General features: G+C 47.4%; 1 pseudogene; it reads right to left on the bottom strand.

The window, feature by feature from the left end:
* Nucleotides 1-6,234: 6,234 nt before the first annotated feature.
* On the bottom strand, nucleotides 6,235-6,959 carry LOC134808953 (synaptophysin-like protein 1; annotated as a pseudogene).
* Nucleotides 6,960-8,215: the final 1,256 nt, after the last annotated feature.

The following is an 8,215-nucleotide window of genomic DNA, read 5'->3' as shown; positions in this document are numbered from 1 at the left end:
TCGCTTTCTTTCCTGCAGAGAGAGAGAGAGGCTCCCTAGTGGATCTTCCGGTTTTGTAGTTAAAAGCACGGGGTTTTACAGACGAACTTGAGAAGGTGGTGTCTGATTTACATAGGGCCTGAGCGATTGGTTAAGCCAGGTGTGACGTTTGCATAGCGCGTGAAAAAGCTGGCCATCCCACCCTGATCTTTTATTATGTAGATGGCGTCTCTATCTGGCCAGCGCCATGTTGTCTGTTCCTTACTGTACATGTGGTTGACAAAGAAAAGGGAAGATGGAGCCTCCATATTGAACATGACATTTTGGCCCCCAGGTAGCATTTTCCTATTGGCACAGCTGCCAGCATTCACCCGTGCAAGTTTCCAGCTTGCTTGTCTATGTCTGCAGCTCGATTTTACAGGCTCTTTCTTAGAAAAAGAAATGATTTGGGGGCTGCTTTTGATTAAAAGGAAAACCTTACTGAGGACTTCCTTACCCTCATTATCTGCCTGAGAAATTTCTTTTATTTTTATTTTATTTTATTTTGAGACAGAGTCTCTCTCTGTTGCCAGGCTGGAGTGCAGTGATGCGATCTTGGCTCACTGCAACCTCTGCCTCCCGGGTTCAAGCGATTCTCTTGCCTCAGCCTCAGGCACGTGCCACCATGCCCAGCTATTTTTGTATTTTTAGTAGAGACAGGGTTTCACCATGTTGGCCAGGATGGTCTTGATCTCTTGACCTTGTGATCCACCCTCCTCGGCCTCCCAAAGTGTTGGGATTACAGGCGTGAGCCACCATGCCCGGCCAGAAATTTCTTTTTAACTCCTATATCACTACGATGCTCTAGAAGGCCTTATATGACCAGCAAAGACTACATCTCCTGGTCCCTGTGCAGCTGGGTAGGGCCTAGTGCCAACCTCTCAGCAATGGGATGAAACTGCAGTAGGTGGGTGCATCTTGCCCGTCACTTGCCTAAGAGGAAATGCTGGACTTGAACTTGTTCACTGTACCTTCCCACTCCGCCTAGAATGTCCACAGCCGGAGCAGCCCCAGAACACACAAGGAGGGGTTAACTCCTGGCTCCTGAATGACCGTGTGGAACAGAGCTGCCTTCTGTCCATCATATGTGCAGTGGGGCCTCCAAAGATTTCAGAAGTGAGCGGCCCCGCTCTGCTGCCCTCTCATTTTCCTGCAGCTGGTTTTCATAAGTATTTGGACTTTTCTATCTCTATCAGATGTTAGTTATCAGCATGTTTTCCTCCATGTTTCTTCTAAGTTGCAGCTGCTTTAAATCTGCTGTAGGCTAGGAAATCAGACCATCAAGTTTCCTAGAACAGTGACTAAAGTAAACAGGTTCTGAGGGAGGCCTGAGAAGACCACTTGTGACAAAAGTGGGTGTGATTTAGCACATAGGCTCTGAGGTGTCCAGAGCTTCTCAGAGGCTGTTTTGACCTTATTCTTATTTCCTCTTGTTTTCCAGACTTTGGAGTTTGCTGAAATGTAACCTCAGAATAAGTGGGGTGTGACTGCCCTCTCCTTTCAGGGAAAAGAAAAAGTATTTTCAGGCCAGGCACGGTGGCTCATGCTTATAATCCCAGCACTTTGGGAGGCTGAGGTAGGTGGATCGCTTGGGCTCAAGAGTTTGAGGCCAGCCTAGGCGAAACACTCACAACAAAAAATACAAAAATTAGCCAGGCATGGTGGCGCATGCCTGTGGTCCCAGCTACTTAGGAGGCTGAGGTGGGAGGATTGCTTGAGCCCAGGAGGTTGAGGCTGCAGTGATCCATGATTTCACCACTGCGTTCCAGCCTGGGCGATAGGGCCAGACTGTGTGTCAAAAAATAAAAGTATTTTCATCCCTCCTTATTAACAGCGAAATTGTGACCCAAAGACAATACTCATCAAAATCCAACCAGTTTTTAGTGATCTGAGAGTTTGTTTTAAAAAAATAATCCTGGCCAGGCACGGTGGCTCATGCCTGTAATCCCAGCACTTTGGGAGGCTGAGGCAGGCGGATTACCTGAGGTCAGGAGTTTGAGACCAGCTGGGCAGGCCAACATGGCAAAACCCCATCTCTACTAAAAATACAAAAATTAGCTGGGCGTGGTGGTACATGCCTGTAATCCCAGCTACTTGGGAGGCTGAGGCAGGAGAATCGCTTGAACCTGGGAGGCGGAGGTTGCAGTGAGCTGAGATCACGCCATTGCACTCCAGCCTGGGCAACAGAGGGAGACTCTGTCTCAAAAATAAATAAATAAATAAATAAATAAATCCAACTAGTTTTTCTATGGAAATAAACAAGTTTTTAAAAAATTTATATAATAAAGGAATAAAGGGCCAAGACTAGCTAGGACACTATTGAAGAAGAAAGTGAGAAATAAGATGGGAGGGGCTTGTCCTACTATAATAAAGAATTATTATTAGCAAAGACAGACAAAGAGACCATGGGGCTGAACAGAGGACCCAGAGGTGGGCCACATATTGATGGGAACTTGGACTGTGATAGAGGTGGTTTTACTACACATCAGCGGGAAAATAAGACACCAATTTGTACATAATACCAGAACAACTGGCTAACAGATGCAAAATATAAAACTAGATTCCTTCTTCACATCATACACAAAGATAGACTCCGGATATATTTTTTAAAACTAAATATAAAAAGCCAAACTTTAAAACTTAAAAAAAATCTGCAAGCAAATACAACCATGAACTTGAAGGGGGGTGGGCTTCTTAAATAAGATAAGAAGGACATATTTTATAAAGGAAAATGTTGATGAATTTGACTACCTTGAAATTTTAAACTTCTTTATGATGAAAGGTACCATAAATATGAAAAGGCAAGATATTGGCAATTCATTACAACTTGTTTGTGTCCAGAATACATCAATAAAAGAAGAACAATTCAAGAGAAACAGGAAATTCACAGAAGAGGAAACCGGAATTGTCATAAACAAATGAAAAATGCTCAACTTCCCTAGTAATTATGAGAATTCAAATCAAAATAAAGACTTCATTTCACACTTATCAGATTGGCAAAAATTAAAAAGCCTAATAACACCATATTGGTAAAGATATGGGGAAATGAGAAGTCATAAGCGGCTGGTGGGAATACAAATTGGTAGAAGCTTAAAATCTTTTATTTGCAATTCCAAAATAGAAAAACTCTGAAAACTAAGTTTGCTCCCCTAAATTTGGTTTAAACTCCTGTATGTATGTATGTATGTATGTATGTATGTATGTATGTATGTATTTTTGAGACGAGTCTCGCTGTGTCACCCAGGCTGGAGTGCAGTGGCGGGATCTCGGCTCACTGCATTCTCTACCTCCCGGGTTCAAGAGATTCTCCTGCCTCAGCCTCCTGGCAACCTCCACCACATCTGGCTAATTTTTGTATTTTTAGTAGAGAAGGGGTTTTGCGATGTTGGCCAGGCTGGTCTCGAACTCCTGACCTCAGGCGATCCACCCGCCTGGGCCTCCCAAAATGCCGGGATGACAGGCGTGAGCCACAGCGCCCGTTCTGGTTTAAACTCACTTTGTGACAAAACCTGATATGAACCAATCTGAGGCTACCTGTAGTGTTAATATTAACATATTAATTTAATATATTGATGGCAGCGGCGGGCCGTCCGCCGCGCTGGGGCGCGGGCGGCGGAGGCAGGAGCGGCTGCTGGAGCAGCAGTGGCGGCGGGTACCCTGTGCCCGCGTCCCCGAGGCAACCGACTGCGCCGCCCCCACCCTCGCGCGGCCGGGCGGGACGTGCCTCCAGGTCAGGGCCTCCGGACCCTGGCCCCGCGTCGCCGCTCTTGCCCGCTGCTGCCGCCGGGAGGCCGCTGGGAGGAGGCGAAGCTGGGGCCGCATTCGAAAGCCCAGCGCCGTAAGGGAGAGCGGCGCCTGCCCTACCAAAGGTGCGGAGTTCCTGCGCCTCCGGAGGAGGCTCTGCGCAGGGCCGCCCGGGGCAGCGTCCCTGGGGTCCACCCCTCATCGGGGTGACCGCGGGCCTGACACCCCAGACGGCTGGGCCCTGGCCCACGATCCGCTCCCGGAGGCGCCCTGCCCCGGGCCGTGCCGCGAGCCGGGCGAGGGGAACTCCAGGCTGCCCCTGAGCGCCGGGGCCACGGGGCTAGGCTCGTGGAGAGGACGCCCCTGCCCCGGACCAGCGAGGACCAGGCGCCCCCGCCCCAGGCCGCGAGGGGTGCGGCTCGGGCATCACGCTTCACGTAGCAGGCGGGAGCTGGGAGCGGCAGCAGCCGCCCAAGTCCGGGCTGTGGACTCGGGCCCCTCTGCACTTTTGGGGGCCCAGGAAGGTGCTCGCCTTGTCCTTGCAGGCTTGGAGGTGCCTGCTCCCATTGCTTGGCCTCTGCTAGCTCCCGGCCCCCGCGCGGATCTCGAAGTGGGGTTGGGGCCCAGCCCGAGGGCTGTCACACCCCCGCCTGGTGTGCGCACGCTAGGGGCAGTGCTGACACGCTCCACTGGTTTCAGATCAACTTTGGAGAATTTGGCGATAGCTAGTTAAAGCCGAAGATGTGCATGCACTGTGATCTAGCAACCATATGCCTCGCAAAACAGGCCGGGCGCGGTGACTCATGTCTGTAATCCCAGCAATTTGGGAGGCTGAGGCGGGTGGATCACTTGAGCCCAGGAGTTTTGAAACCATCCTCCTGGTCAACATGACAAGACCCCTGTCTCTACAAAAAATTTAAAATTTAGCTGGGTGTGGTGGCATGCGCCTGTAGTCTCAGCTACTTGGGAGGCTGAGGTGGGAGGATTGCTTGAACCTAGGAAGTTGAGGCTTCAGTGACCTGTGATTGTGCCAATGCACTCCAGCCTGGGTGGCAGAGCAATACCCTGTCTCAAAAGGAAAAAACACCCACACATCGATACAAGAATTTTCACTGCAGTGCTGTGTGTAATAACGAAAATGGGAACAACCAACAGTCCATTAGGAAAGGAACAAATAAACAGGTTTATTCAAACAACGGGAAACTATGGAGCATTTAAAATTAATGAATCAGATCTACAATGTAATAACACGGGTAAATCTCAAAAATGAGTGAAAAAGCAAATTTCAAAGAGATTTACACAGTATGATAGTATATATGTACATATATTGTTAATGTATGTGTTATATTTGTGTATGTAATCCCAACACTTTAGGAAGCTGAGGTGCGTGGATCACTTGAGACCAGGAATTCGAGACTAGCCTGGCCAACATGGTGAAACTCCATCTCTACTAAAAATATAAAAATTAGCCAGGCGTGGTGGCTTAGACCTGTAATCTCAGCTACTTTGGAGGCTGAGGCAAGAGGATCGCTTCCTGGGCCCCCATATTTTATATACGTATGAAATATACATATTATCGATATGGTATTGTATACATTGATATATACCTCTGTAGTAAATGTGTATGTATGTATGTGTATATATACATGGTCAAGAAGGATCTACATTAACTTGAGACACTGGTTACCTATACAAGGGAAAATGGGAGGGCTTTAGATTTATCAGTTTTGGGGTTTTTTTTGTTTTGTTTTTTCGAAAAAAGAAATAGAAAGCAAATGTTGCAAAATGTTGACATTTGTTAAACCTGTGTGGGCAAGTACAGAGGTCTATTTAGTATTCTTTGTGCCATATTATATTATATTATATTATATTTTTTGAGACAGAATCTCACTCTGTCACCCGGGCTGGAATGCAGTGGCATAATCTCGGCTCACTGCAGTCTCTGCCTCCAGGGTTCAAGCCATCCTCCTTCCTCAGCCTCCCAAGTAGCTGAGATTACAGGCACCTGCCACCACCCCTGGCTAATTTTTGTATTTTTAGTAGAGACAAGGTTTCACCATGTTGGCCAGGCTGGTCTTGAACTCCTGGCCTCAAGTGATCTGCAAGCCTTGACCCCCTGCTCCCCCAAAGTGCTGGGATTACAGGCATGAGCCGCTGTGCCCAGCCTGGGTTTGTTATTAAAGGCAGTTTGGCTCTCAGTGCACCCCTTTCCCACGTGATGCCTTCTGACATGTTATGACATGAGGCCCTCCCCAGAGGCCAAGCAGATGCAGTCCCTTGACCTAGGACTTCCCAGTCTCTAGAATTGTAAGAAATAAATTCTTTTCTTTATAATTTACCCAGTCTCTGGTGTTCAGTTATAGCAATAGGAAACAGATGAAGACACTGTTTTCCACAGTGGCTGGACCATTTTACATTCCCTCCAACTGCACAAGGGCTTCACTTTCTTCACATTCTTGTCCACACTTGTTATTTTCTGTTTTTGTTTTACAGTAGCCATTCTGATGGGTGTGAGGTGATATCTCATTGTGTGGCTTAAAAAAAATTACTTTTATTGGAAACAAATAATGTGCCTCAAGATGTTGGCAACAAGTCATGATATAGACATGTATTTCATACAGTGTATTTCTCCCTTTAATTACATTCCAGCAGGAGGTGGAATACCTCCTTGGCTATGAGGAGCATAAGTATTTGATGGGTTGTGTAAGTTGGTCTCCTCATACTTGTACACACACCAAGCATTTCCCCTCCAAAGTATCATATTCAGAAAGACAAAGATCACAGATACATTTAGGAATCCCATGCTGGTCACAGAGCCAAAATAACACATTATTATGATTTCTTACAAGCAGAAGTTCCTGAACAATATTTTGACCAGTAGTTATTTTAATATCTGCAAGAGCTTTTGCCCAAGCGAGCTTTTGAAGTGCTCACCAATCGCAAAAGATGGCAACAAGAGTAATGACAAAGCCAATCATGGGAAGTTTATGACTACCCTGATATAGGTTCCTGTAACCAACATAAAGCAGGACAGCAATGCAGTACAGGAAGACAGAGACTGCAAATGTAATGGAATTGTGCAGAAGCACAGTCATCTCCTAGGAGGACTTGACTTTCCAATTTATATCATACACATTAATACCTGGAGGTGACTGAAATGATGCCTGATTTAACCTGAATGGATAATCAGAAGTAGCTGTAATAGTTTCACCAGTAACTGTAGGAGGACAATTCACTTGAATTTCTGTTTGCTCTTAAAAACCTCCACAGGTGGCAAAAGAGAAGATGGAAGCCATCTACTCCAGGCCCTTGAGGAAGCTGAGCGGCTCCCTGAGTAGGGTTGAGGTCGATCCAGAAGGCAACATCCTCTAAAGGAAGGAAGGAGAGTCAGGATGGTGGGGGCCTCACTATGGTTTTGATTTGCGTTTCCCTAAAGATTAGTGATGTTGAACATCTTCCCAAGTGCTTATTGGCCGCTTGTTTATTTTCTTTGGAGAAATGCCTATTCAAGTCATTTGCCCATTTTTGAATCAGGATTGATTTTCTATGGTCTAGCTGTAGTTCTTTATACACTGTGGATATTGATTCCTTATCAGAGCTATGATTTGAAAATATTTTCTCCCATTCTATAGGTTGCTTTTTTCACTCTGTTGATTATACTCTTTGACACACCCATGGAGATTTTAAAGGGCAGGTAGAAGTCAAACAGTTTGAGCAGCAGCGTAGTGAAGAGAAGGCCTTTCAATCGAAGGAAATAGTCTGTCCAAACACACAGAGGAGAGAACCGCAACATGCAGGTAGTTGGGTCTTGCTAGTACACTGGTGAGGGGTAGGAGGTGGGGACAGGTGAGACTGGAGGAACCACATGACAGAGGACGGTTCTAGGTCCGCCAAGTAGCAGGACTTCGTTCTAAGGTGGCACTACTCAAAAGAGTGGTCTGAGGACCCTGGCCCAGCACCCCCTACTAGGAGTTTGTTAAAAATGCAAATTCCGGCTGGGATCCTGGCTCATGCCTGTAATCCCAGCACGTTGCGGGGCTGAGGCGGGAGGATTGCTTGAGTCTAGGAGTTTGAGACCAGCCTGGGCAACACAGTGAGACCCCATCTCAATAAAAAAGAATAATTAAAAAAATGCAAATTCATGGAGGCCCAGTTTTGTCCTGCTGAATCAGAATCTCCGGGGTGGGGCCGGGGGATCCGGGTTTTAACCAGCCCCCGGGATTATTCTGAGGTTCAGTAGAGTTTAAGGGAAGTGGAGGAACCGCCAAGGGGTCGGCTAAGGTTTTGGAAACATCCTTGGTGAGAAGGACGGCCCGGGTTGTTCTTCAGGCCGGGCACCCTGGGCTTGGCTGCGTCCCCATCCTCTTCCAGCCACCCCGTCCCCACACGACCCCGCCTGAGTTCTGGCCGCCTTCCGACTCCTCGGGGCCCGCCCTGCGCCCCAGCCTCCTCC

This window comes from Pan troglodytes, chromosome 19, assembly GCF_028858775.2.
Source record: "Pan troglodytes isolate AG18354 chromosome 19, NHGRI_mPanTro3-v2.0_pri, whole genome shotgun sequence".
Lineage (NCBI taxonomy): Eukaryota > Metazoa > Chordata > Mammalia > Primates > Hominidae > Pan > Pan troglodytes.
The sequence above is the reverse complement of the archived record's forward strand: the minus strand, read 5'-3'. Positions and strand labels throughout refer to the sequence as shown.